This window comes from Cervus elaphus, chromosome 14 (assembly GCF_910594005.1).
Source record: "Cervus elaphus chromosome 14, mCerEla1.1, whole genome shotgun sequence".
In the NCBI taxonomy this organism is placed as follows: Eukaryota; Metazoa; Chordata; class Mammalia; order Artiodactyla; family Cervidae; genus Cervus; species Cervus elaphus.
In genome coordinates, this window is record NC_057828.1 from 10,754,073 (window position 1) to 10,767,785 (window position 13,713).

Below are 13,713 nucleotides of genomic sequence, written 5' to 3' on the forward strand. Positions count from 1 at the left end.
CCTTCACTATTTCCTGGAGTTTGCTCAAATTCAAGTCCATTGAATTGGTGATGCTATCTAATCATCTCATAGCCTTAGGGTTGAAAGAAGACAACTCAAGTCACTGACACATAGGAGAGAATGCTGAACAGGAGGCTGCACATCCTGGTCTTTATTTCTTACAAATCCCATGGCCTCGGTTCCATTATGTTTAAAATGAACTTATTAAAACAGTTGCTGTTGATATTTAACAAGACACTTTTAAGATAAAATGAACTTCTACATATGAAACTAACTATAGAGTTCAAGCAGATTTATTCCAGGACTAGAATCAATGATCACAGTTCCAATTAAAGTGAAACAGTCCCCATGGAAGAGTATTTCATGAATTAACCTTTAAGAGACATGTGCATTCAAGCACAGATGTTAAGTCATGTCTGACTCTGAGACCCCACAGACTGTAGCCCACAGACTCCTCTGTCCATGGGATTTTCCAGGCAAGAATACCAGAGTAGGCTGCCACTTCCACCTCCAGGGGATCTTCCTAACCCAGGTATCAAACCCGCATCTCCTGTGTCTTCTGCATTGGCAGGTGGATTCCTTACCACTGAGTGACCAGGGAAGCCCAGGGGCCTCTATAAGTCTAGGTAAATTGGAATATTATGCTATTAATATCATCAGAGTTTAAATATAGCATTATTGTGAGTCATATTGTCATTTCACATGTAAATTTATACACATAGTTCCTATATTCTTAACGACTTATATTACTGTAATATGAAAAAAAAACTTGAAAGGTTTTTTTGTCATTTATGATTCATTTCTTGTTATTTTTATTTGTACTAAATTTTATTTAATTCACATTGCTGATTCTTAGGAACCTGATCATTACATGAAGGCTATCGTGAACTGTTCATTTTAAACAACTTGATATTTTCAGATGGTCTTGTAACTCTAAAATTTCTAAAAACTTGCTATGTCTGTGATAGTAAAGATAATGAAATAAACACTTTTGATATCATTATTTATGATCTTCGTAACAAAGATTTTACAGTGCTTTGTTTTTTTTTCGAGGTAATTTCTAAATTCAGGAAAGTATTTGAGGTTCTCAGAATTTTATGAAGTTATATTATTTTTACTCTTTTCCACATTTAGTTTTGATTTAGAATCCAAGAGAACCAAAAGTTAACTCACACATCAAAGTTTTCTTATCTCAAACAGCTAATTTTCTCAAGCACATAATTTGACAAAATTGCTTTCTACAAAAAATTATTTGGACACTGCAGCTTGCAATATATATGGTACCATGCTGAGAATAATGATCTCTTCCTGATACTGAAGATGTGACAATGTTGTATAGGTCAAAAACTATTTTCACTTTAGAATGTCTATTTCTTAAGTTATTATTACTTAGGTACATTGAATTTTTTAAAGCAGTGCAGAATCTCCTTTTTCTCAGTATGTACAAAGCATAAGAATCTCACTAGGAATATTTGTTTCCAAAAGAAGAACATGTTCAAATATTCTTCTTTTAATGAATAGAGAATATACCCAGGGACATTTAATAATCTTGATATTATTATGACACCATTGTTTTGAGATATCAGGAGATCATGATTTTATAAATAAAGTTCTCATCACAAGAAAAAACAATTGCAACTACATGGGGTGGTGAATGTTACTGAAGTTTTGACTCACTGATTCTGCCTTCTTCATTTCTTAGTAAGTTTTGAAAATCAGGTGTTCTTAAACTTACCCACAAGTGCTTAAAAGGTGAAAGTCTGGCATAGTGGTACAAAGGTACACTTATGTTCTGTGTATATATATTCATCAGACTGCCTTGATTTAACTTGCCACTGTGATCTGGAGTTGGTGATGGACAGGGAGGCCTGGCGTGCTACAGTCCATGGGTTCGCAAAGAGTTTGACATGACTGAGTAACTGAACTGAACTGAACTGTGATCTGCAGCCAAACTGAGGAGCAGAGGTTATAACAGGAGATATAGAGAGGAAATAGGAAAAAGGGCATTTTTTCTCTTTCCACTATGAATTCATCTATTTAAAGCAGAAAATATATTGTGTATCTTAGTCACAGTTTGAGTTCTGCTTTTTTGCATTTCATTGCTGCATATTTTAAATCCCAAATTACAAAAAAGGTAGATTTGTTTAATAAACTTAATCCATTTCAGGAAATTATCTCTTGGTTCCAGTGCTTCTACAAAGTGGGAGAAATTGACCCAAGTTACAGTTGACTCAGTTCAGTTCAGTTGCTCAGTCCTGTCCAACTCTTTGTGACCCCATGGACTGCAGCACTCCAGGCTTCCCTGCTGCTGCTGCTAAGTCGCTTCAGTCGTGTCTGACCCTGTGCGACCCCATAGACAGCAGCCCACCAGGCTCCCCCGTCCCTGGGATTCTCCAGGCAAGAACACTGGAGTGGGTTCCAGGCTTCCCTGTCTATCACCAACTCCCGGAGCTTACTCAAACTTGTATCCATCGTGTTGGTGATGCCATCCAGCCATCTCATTCTCTGTCATCCCCTTCTCCTCATGCCTTCAATTTTTCCCAGTATCAGGATCTTTTCCAATAAGTCAGTTCTTCAAATCAGGTGACCAAAGTATTGGAGTTTCAGCTTCAGCAGCAGTCCTTCCAATGAATATGCAGGACTAATTTCCTTTACGATTGACTGGCTGGATTTCCTTGCAGTCCAGGTGACTCTCAAGAGTCTTCTCCAACACTACAGTTCAAAAGCATCAATTCTTTTGTGCTCAGCCTTCTTCATAGTCCAACTCTCACATCCATACATGACTACTGGAAAAACAACAGCTTTGACTAGATGAACCTTTGTTGGTAAAGTAATGTCTCTGATTTTTTAATATGCTGTCTAGGTTGGTCATAGCTTGTCTTCAAAGGAGTAAGTGTCTTTTATTTATTTTTTTTTTCTACTTTATTTTTATTTTATTTTTTCATTTATTTTTATTAGTTGGAGGCTAATTACTTTACAATATTGTAGTGGTTTTTGTCATACACTGACATGAATCAGCCATGGATTTACATGTATTCCCCATCCCGATCCCCCCTCCCACCTCCCTCTCTACCCGATCCCTCTGGGTCTCCCAGTGCACCAGGCCCGAGCACTTGTCTCATGCATCCAACCTGGGCTGGTGATCTGTTTCACCCTAGATAATATACATGTCTTTTAATTTTATGGCTGCACTCACCATCTGCAGTGATTCTGGAGTCCCCCAAAATAAAGTCTCTCACTGTTTCCATTGCTTCCCCATCTATTTGCCATGAAGTGATGGGACTGGATGCGATGATCTTAGTTTTTGAATGTTGAGTTTTAAGCCAACTTTTTCACTCTCCTCTTTCACTTTCATCAAGAGGCTCTTTAGTTCTTCTTCACTTTCTGCCACAGGGTGGTGTCATCTGCATATCTGAGGTTACTGATATACTTCTCCCGGCAATCTTGATTCCAGCTTGTGCTTCATCCAGCCTGGCATTTCGCATGAGGTACTCTGCATATAAGTTAAAGAAGCAGAGTTATAATATACAACCTTGATGTACTCTTTTCCTGATTTAGAACCAGTCTGTTCCATTTTCAGTTCTAATTGTTGCTTCTTGACCTGCAGACAGATTTCTCAGGAGGCAGGTCAGGTGGTCTGGTATCTCCATCTCTTTTAAGTATTTCCCACACTTTGTTGTGATCCACACAGTCAAAGGATTTGGCGTAGTCAATAAAGCAAAAGTAGATGTTTTTTTCTGGAACTCTCTTATTTTTTTATTTTTTTGTTTTTGTTTTTTATATTTACTTGTTTTTGGCCGTGCTGGGACCTCACTGCCGTGTGCGGGCTTTCTCTCCTTGAGGGAGTGGGGTCTCCTCGTCATCACAGTGCAGGGGCTTCTCAGTGCGGGGCGCAGAGCTCTAGGGTGCGGGGGCTTCAGCAGTTGTTTTTTTCTGGAACTCTCTTATTTTTTTTGATGATCCAGCGGATGTTAACAGTTGACTAGTTACTGTAAGAGGGTAACACCCTAATGATGTTATTTCTTATCATTAGTCTGGTTCGAATGCACTAAAGCAATTCTCTTTATGACTTAAATATTCCAATGATTATTTAAGAAACAACCTTTTCCAACAAGAAATCAACAGGAAATCACTCCTTGTTTAAAAAGCAGCTGAAAATATGAGAACCTTATGCTGTGATGGACAGAACTGGGCTACTTTATTTTAGTGATGGCATTCTTACTTTAGGGCTTCCTTGGTGGCTCAGTGGTAAAGAATCTGCCTGCAGTGCAGAAGACCTGTTTTCAAGCCCTGGGTCAGGAAGATCCCCTGGAGAGGGAATGGCTACTCACTCCAGTATTCTTCCCTGGAGAATTCCATGGAGAGAGTATACTGATGGACAATGGTCCATGGTGTCACAAAGATTTGGACATGACTGAGTGACTAACAACACATCCTTCTTCTATCTTGTCAATTTCCCATGATAGCAGTCTAAAACATAGCAAGTTTTGAAATATTTCTATATCATGTATTTCTTAAATAAAATGTACTAAACAGAAGTGGCCACCTTTTGATAACCAAGGCTATCATTTTGACATGATTGTGTTACAATGAAAAATTGTATTTGCCTATTTCCATCCTTGTAGTTGCCATCTCTGATTTTTACAAAACATCCTATTTAAATTTGTTTGGTGTGTTTTCTGCCTTATAAGAAATCAATTATTCATGGTTTATAAATAAAAAGCAAATTCTGATTAACCAACATGGGGAATCCTCCTCAGAGTCAAGTGTTTAGTTTCCGATACTGAATTTTAGGCAAGTTTGCTGTTTTTGTTCAATAAGTAAGTAAGTAATCCCCCTATCTGCCACCCCATGGACTGCAGCACACCAGGCTTCCCTTTCCTTCAGTATCACCAGGTGTTTACTCAAATCATGGCCATTGAACGGGTGATGCTCTAATCATCTCATCCTCCTCCCCTTCTCCTTTTGTTTTCAAATTTTCCCAGCGTCAGGGTCTTTTCCAATTACTTGGCTCTTCACATCAGGTGGCCAAAGTATTGGAGCTTCAGCTCTAGTATCAGTCCTTCCAATATATTCAAGGTTGATTTCTTTAGGATTGACTGGCTTCATGTCCTTGAAGTCCAGGCACTCTCAAGAGTCTTCTCCAGCACCACAGTTCAAAAGCATCAGTTCTTCGGTGCTCAGCCTTCTTTATGGTCCAACTCTCACATCCCAACATAGCTACTGGAAAAAAACATAGTTTTGTCTACTTGGACCTTTTTTCAGCAAAGTGATGTCTTTGCTTTTTAATATGTTGCCTAGGTTTGTCATAGAGTAAGCAAGTTTAGAGCCTGTATTTCCTCACTTCATTAGCCATATCTTAAAATGGTATTGGAAATTACTGTTGTTTCTGCAAAACGGGAAAATACTAGAAAATATGAGGAGCTTCTGTTGTGCTGGACTGCACTGGGCAACTTTCTTTTGCTGGTGGCATCCTTAGCTTCTCCGCAGAAGACTAAGTCAAATCCAGTTTGATAACTCCTCTGAATCATGGTGGTGGTTTAGTCACTAAGTCATGTCTGACTCTTATGGTCCCATGGACTGTAGCCTGCCGGGCTCCTCTGTCCATGGGATTCTCCAGGCAAAAATACTGCAGTGGGTTGCCATTTCTTTCTCCAGGGGATCTTCCCAACTCAGTAGTTGAACCCCGGTCTCCTGCATTGCAGGCAGATTCTTTACCGAGTTACAAGGAAAGCCCATACTTGTTTGTACTTTTTATATTTATACGTTTTTCAACAAAAAGTAGTGAATATGGAAATAAAGTGGTCATCCTTAAATAGATCTCTCTTGACACAGATCTCCCTTGAATTCAAATCTGAAAATTACTTGTCAAATCATGAGTGAACTTTAGAAAAAGTAGAATTCTTGAAGTCTCTGAATTAACATGTTAAAAACAAGCACTCAGTGGTGGTTGCCAAGGCTTTAATCAGAGAAAAGTGACTCAGTTTGAAGTACTTTGAGTTCGAATAAGAGATGTGCTAAGATTTCAGATATGGCACTTTATTCTGAAACGGTTGCAGCAGATTTAATCTGAAAATCAGTTCAACTACTTGTGAGTATTACCTAAAGTGATGTATCAGGGATGGTTTCAGATTTTATGTTGAATATTATGTATACGGATTACATGTTGTGTCAGATGGAATAAAACACAGAGCTTACAGTTTCTAAAATATTTGAATGATTTGTGCTGCATCTGAAAATTTATAAGAAACAGTCAAATAATGAAAGTGCTAACATTCTATAATATTTGTGTATTTATACAAACCTGTATTAAATTTTTCCTGCTTTTCAATTAAGGTTCATTATCAATTCATAGATTTAAAAAAAGAAAAAAAATTCCACTTAAATGATTTTCTGCTTTTTATGAGGTTTTTCTGCGCCTCTCTTAAGAGGAAGAGGCTGTCATATTTTACAAGCAGCTGCTATATTCTTCAGAAGCTGAACATGCTTTGTAGAATATTGCCTGAAATTTAATTACTGTTTATGTCAGTTTGGTTTTCATCAATTTTTTAGCAGAATGAAACAGACTGATTTGAATTCATTCACTGATCTTATACATGTCAAACAAAGATATTTTTTCTACATTAGGTTTTAAATGCCTATCTCTATGCATTTACTTAAAATGAAGGAAAATACAAACTGAGATCCTTAGGAATTCCAGAAATCAGTTAACTAACCACTGTTCTTTGAAGCTGAATTTTTATTCAGAATATAATTTCAAACACATTACTGGAAGAAATACATAATCATTAAGATATTCATTGTTAGTAATAGGATATATACCATAAGGAAATTTATATTGAGTGGCATATTAGATTATACTATTTATAATATCTTAAGGCACTATGTTTATTTAGTGCAAAAATTTTAAACTATATTTTTATAAGACTGTTGAAATCTAACATTTTTCAAAGCCTTTGGGAAATCTTAAATTACTCAAGCTCTAATACTAAAAAAAATATATATATTCATTGGTCAACTGTGAATTGTTATGTGCTATAAACTATACGTGAATGCTGAATTTACTCTGCTGCAGAAGGCAGAAATATTCTTACTTTCATGGAGCTTATTTCTTATCATCAGTACATTTGACTCATGGAATAACACTGAAACTTAAATGAAAGGTATTAAATACAACATAGAAAATGTATGAATTATTCAAAAAACTTAAACAAAACATTGTTATTTTAAAAATAATAAAACTGCAGAGTGTCAAATGCATACACTGTTTGGTAGGTTTTGGTAGGTTTTGGTAGGTTTTCAGGGTTTCCCTTGTGACTCAGCTGGTAAAGAATCCGCCTGCAATGCGGGAGACCTGGGTTCGATCCCTGGGTTGGGAAGATCCCCTGGAGAAGGGAAAGGCTCCCACTCCAGTATTCTGGCCTGGAGAATTCCATGGACTTTACAGTCCATGGGGTCGCAAAGTGTCAGACAGGACTGAGTGACTATCACTTTCACTTGTTATCAGGAATGCTACTAGCCAACTGGATAATCTCCACTACCCTGCCATCCTCCCTGTCTGGGTCTTACTCTAGTAAATATCTACCTGAGAAAATGTGTAGTCTAAATTTTTTTTTTCCTTTCAAGTTGCTTTCAGTCCCGTAAAAATGATTTAGAATAGTAATAGGCATATCATTCCTTAATTATACTTGAGGATCCGCTTAACCATTACTCTTTTCTCTACGTTCTCAAAGTATTATCTTAATCATAATCATTATGACTTAGTACTGCCAATGATGTATCAAGAGCCAGCAAAAAAAAGGAAAATGCTAAGCTTTAAAATAGGCATAATCATTAACATTAATCAATGATAGTCTTACATAAAATGACAATACCAAACAGAATTATCATATAAATTGTTTATGTCATTTTCAAATAAATAGGCAGATAATCAAATACTAGCAAATTAATACAAATTTATTTTAAAATTACTTTCCCCCTTTATTTCTTTGTTACTTTTGCTACATTTAAAAATATTTTTAAATATTCTTGATCTGTTAGAGCCCAGTTTTACATTTGTAAGTTAAATAAGCTTTTATAGGTTCTTTGCAAGTTTTTGCATAGGAGAAGCCTACATGATGGAGACAATATTAAGGGCTGTTAGACAAAGAGGGTCAAGTAAAGGACTTATTCTTGAGGAGACTGTGGTTTAGTAGGGTAAAGAATGGATCAAGATTTAATGATGAAACTTTAACAAAAGAAATGCGTAATAGTTTTAGAAATATGGAATATGCTCTGTGCTAGGGTTAACTTTGTATGCTTGACATATTCTTTGATTAAAAATTATTGTGTTGTGCAGAGACATTTTAAAGCATGGGTTTCCTTAACGTTCTGTTAATGAGATCCATTTCTATGCAATATAGGAAAGGCCCCAGAAGAACTGGGGCACCTGCACCGCTACCCCCCCATCTGAGAAGGGAGTGGGGAAGACTTTGGTTAATGGACATGCTCTGTAGACATAACCGGTTGTGGCTTTTCTCCCTGAAGTGAAATGCCCCCTTACACTTAACAGCTGATTGACAGTGGTCAGTATTATAACTTCACTTTCCTCTTTTGGGACAGTAAGAGGAATCTTCTTGTATTCTCTGACATTGTAGGATATTAAGCATGCTAAAATTTGTACAGCATAGAGCAGAATGTAAGAGCTGAGTTCTAATATTTAATTTTCCCTTCCTTGTTGTAATACATGAATACGTTCAAGGGAATTCCATGACTCAGTCCTTGTTATGCCATGCTTTTCCTGTGAATGCTTATTAAACTCAAGTCTTCTTGAACGAAGTTTTTTGTTTTGTTTTTTTTGTCTTATGAAAATGCTCAAGGATTCTTCAGGATTTCAAAGACAGGTAGGTCCAGGGACTGCTAAGTCATGGTACACCACAGATTGCCTTAACATGTCATGGCAAGTAACTCTAACTATCCTCACTAACAGGCAGCCATGAGATTGGCTACCCTCCATCTCGAGTAAAGCTTTTTCTTCACAGGAAGTCAAGGGACTCTCTGGGGATAATTAGGGAAGCAGTCAGCTTGTCAAAATGGCATTTTCTATATCAGTGTCCTTGTGACTCAGTTGGTTAAGAATCCACCTGTGATGTGGAAGACCTGGGTTAAATCCCTGGGTTGGGAAGATCCCCTAGAGAAGAGAAAGGCTATCTACTCCAGTATTCTGGCCTGGAGAATTCCAGGGACTGTATAGTTCATGGAGTTGCAAAGAATCAGACACAACTGAGCAACTTTCAAAGAGAGAGAGATGTCAATGCCTGGTTTAGAAGGAGGCCTATTGTATCTAATGTTCCTTTCTATACAATATCAGAGCTTCCCTGATAGCTCAGTTGGCAAAGAATCTGCCTGCAATGCAGGAGACCCAGGGTCAGGAAGACCCCTGGAGAAGGGCTAGGCCACCCTCTCCAGTATTTTTGAATTTTCCTTGTGGCTCAGCTGGTTAGGAATCCACCTGCAACATGGGAGACCTGGGTTCGATCCCTGGGTTGGGAAGATCCCCTGGAGAAGGGAAAGGCTGCCCACTCCAGTATTCTGGCCTGGAGAATTCCATGGTCTGTATAGTCCATGGGGTCGCAAAGAGTTGAACACGACTGAGTGACTTTCACCTTCTATAAAATGATACAGTTTGTTGTTATTATTGCATTATTATTTTTTTTTTTCCTGCACAGACTAGCAGTTGCATCGTGTGGCTCTCTAGTTGTGGCATGGAAGATTAGTTGCCCCACGGCATGTGGGATCTTAGTCCCTTGACCAGGAATCGGACGGGCATCACCTACAATGGAAGGCAGATTCTTGACCACTGAACCACCAGGGATGCCCCACATATATTTTTATTAATTTCTAAATCTTTATTTTGAATTATACATATTCACATGCTTATTTATCTGTAAGGAGTGTCATCTTTCTAGACAAGGTGCCTGGCACAGTATCTTTCTTTTAGTAATTGTTTAAATAACAAAAATCTAAAATTCTAGAAAATAGATTGAATTAAGATTCTAGTTCTGGAGGTTGAATTCCAGGTTTCTGCTTTTAATCAATAAAACATATATATGAAATAAAATACTGAAATTGTTTTATATTAAGGTCACAAAATGATCGAGCCAAACTTTTATGTCTGCCAATATTTTTACTTTTTACTAAAAACTATTTAAGAATACCATGTATATCTTGCTTTTATTATTTACAAATACAGAGATTAGTGGAGCCAAATAATATGTGGAGGTGTTTAACAGACATGCTTCTTTCTGATTTTTTTATATACTCACTGTCCCTTGATTTACAAAGTCAATAGAAAATGGTGCCTTAGGGGATACACATAAGCACAGGACCAAAATGTCACAGATCATTTTTGATGAGGCTTTTTCTAGGTCCATCGTGAAATGTTTGTCTTGAGAGCTACCATTTTATGAATTCTGTCTTCTGGCGGGGTGGGGGGAAATCAAGCTCAAAGTTGATAGCCAGGATGACTCAGACTACAAATGGTAGAGTGGGCCAAAAGGTTCTCTTCCTGGCACACAATTTATGACAGATCCCTAATGGCAGGTGGAAGGCTTGGTGCATTTTGTGTGTAGTCATGGCTGGGTGTTCTAGATGATTCCTGTCTGCAGTCTCCCTCTCTGGGGTCAAAACTCTTCTTAGAGAGAGATAAATCCCCCTAGGTATGTCTGGAATTCCAGAGCAGTGACGCTGAACCTGTGGTTGGGATTCTTGCTAGTGTCAGCCTGGAAGAAGTTGTAGTTACTATGAAATGGAAATAACATATTTAGGCAGAGAGTGATCTGAGATTCACCTACTTGCCTCATTTTCCAAACTCTCGGCTTCTACTTCATCTGCTGATTTTCCCCTTCTCTTCTGGTTGAAGCAAAACCAAGGAAAAATCTCCTTTCTTCCCTCACCATTATTCTGTGTCTTTAACTTTTATCTTTGGAGCCCAGAAAGTGTTTCTAGATAGGTGGCAACAATATGTAAGTGTGAATGGTTTTGGAATATGTTTGAGAGTGTGTTATTCCTTTAGTAAACCAGACTCAGGTTTAATTTATGAGAATTATAGCGTCCACATAGTCTTTTGCTCTGTCATTGAAACACAGGTGGTCAGCAAGAAATTATACTTTTTTGAATAAAGGCTTGAATTATTTAAAAAAAAAGAGCAAACAATATATGGAATTAAAAGCTGGCATTTCCAAGCATTGGGTGTGTGACCGCAAGGTCCTAAGTTTGATTAAAATTTAATTATGATAAAAGCAATATCTCTATCCAATAACATTTTATAGCTTATATTACCATCTTGATCATCTTCACAATCACTTTATCCATTCTTCCTTTGAGAGTGAATGGAACTGATCACACAATCATTACTGGCTATGATCTTTTCTTTCTCCATGCACACAAATAACTTTTAAAGATTTTATTGTATACAGTTTCTGAAAAGTTGTTTTAAAATAACTGCCTATTTGGTGTAAAGATTCTAAAAAATTTGCAACTATGCTTATTTGATCTTCTCTCCAAAGAAGAGGAACTGAAGCTTCTAGGAACTTCTACCTTGCTCAAGATCACAGGTAAAAACAGAGAGTCAATTCCTAGGCAGGTTGATAAGAAGCCCTGGGTCCCCGAGGAGGAGAAAGGGGTTCGGGTTCTCAAGGAGCAGATAGGGGTCTGGAATTCTCAAGGAGGGGGAAAGGACTTCCCGCCCCTGCCCCCCCCCCCCCCCCACATTCCTTAGTGAGGATTATATAACAACAATGTATCCTGCTTGAGGACAGTTTCTCCTTCTTGAAAACCTTCTGACTAATCCTGTTATCTTAAAATGTATATTATGGGAGTGGGTCTGGTAAAATCTTTCTATTGCTAAGTTCTAATCTTGTTATCTTAAAATGTAAATTGTGGGAGTGAGTCTGGTAAGATCTTTACAACTTGAGATATTCTTTTGATTTACTGTAATAACCAGTTAAAAAACATATAACTTCCTTGCTTAGACTAGTGAGGGGGCACTCTCCATCCCCCTCCTGATGTCTGTGTCAGAAACTTTCTCTGTCCCTTTTTATACTTTAATAAAACTCTTTTATGTAAAAGCTCTTTAGTGATGAAGCCTGGTCCCTGGTCCCAGGGAAGAAGCTAAATCTTCTTCAGAGATTAAGAATTGACATCATTCTCAGTAAGCTATCAAAACCAATTCAATTCAATTCAGCAGAATTGAATCCAGGGCATCAGAACTTCCAAATCCACACTTTTAATCATAAGTTCTTCTTTAATGTGTGATTTCACACCCTGGACAAAACAATGACTCTTTACATTTGCAGACTTTTTTCCTTTTTAGTAACTTGTATTTGTTACAGAAACATTATAAGAATTTAAGCCACTGGGTTAATCTTGAAATCATAATAATTCTAAGGTCTTTTCCAGCAAAAAACAAAACAAAACAGTGCACAGGTAGGAAAAAAAGGCCGTTCAGTAATTACTCTGTATAAGGAAAGGGTGGACCTGGCTCTGGTCTGGTCTTTATGGAGACACAGGGCCTCTTTTCCCTTGCTCCCTCATGTCATTAGAATAATATAATTAAGAAGATTTGTAAACAGAGCTTTATTTTCTTCTTTTTAGTTTTTATTTATTTCATTTTTTTTGGCTATGCCGTGTGGCTTTTTGGATCTTAGCTCCCTGACCAGGGATCAAACCCTAACCCCCTGCAGTGGAAGGGCAGGGTCCTAACAACTGGACCAGCGGGGAAGTCCCCAGAGCTCTTCCTTCAATATTCATGGAGCCTCCATAATGGGATGGAAACCTTCTAATTCATGTCCTCTGGAAAGATAAATCTCCAAGTCCTTAAGATGAGAACATGTTGAGGGAAGTGGAGGCCTTTGGTGGCATTTATGTTTAAACACAATGGTCTGACTGTTTACATAGGGGAGGCTGGCACTGATGTTATAGTTGAGGTTGTGAGCCCTGGGTGCAACCAGTCTGGCACTATATTATTTTTTAGAAGCTATAGTCATAGGTCAGGAAGCAACAGTTAGAATTGGACATGGAACAACAGACTGGTTCCAAATAGGAAAAGGAGTATGTCAAGGCTATATACTGTCACCCTGCTTATTCAATTATATGCAGAGTACATCATGAGAAACACTGGGCTGGATGAAGCACAAGCTGGAATCAAGATTGCTGGGAGAAATATCAATAACCTCAGATATGCAGATATGGCAGAAAGTGAGGAGGAACTAAAAAGCCTCTTGATGAAAGTCAAAGAGGACAGTGAAAAAGTTGGCTTAAAGCTCAATATTCAGAAAACTAAGATCATGGCATCTGGTCCCATCATTTCATGGGAAATAGATGGGGATACAGTGGAAACAGTGGGTGACTATTTTTCTGGGCTCCAAAATCACTGCAGATGGTGATTGCGGCCATGAAATTAAAAGATGCTTACTCCTTGGAAGGAAAGTTATGACCAACCTAGATAGCATATTAAAAAGCAGAGACATTGCTTTGCCAACAAAGGTCCATCTAGTCAAGGCTATGGTTTTTCCAGTGGTCATGTATGGATGTGAGAGTTGCACTGTGAAGAAAGCTGAGCGCTGAAGAATTGATGCTTTTGAACTGTGGTGTTGGAGAAGACTCTTGAGAGTCCCTTGGACTGCAAGGAGATCCAACCAGTCCATCCTAAAGGAGATCAGTCCTGGGTGTTCA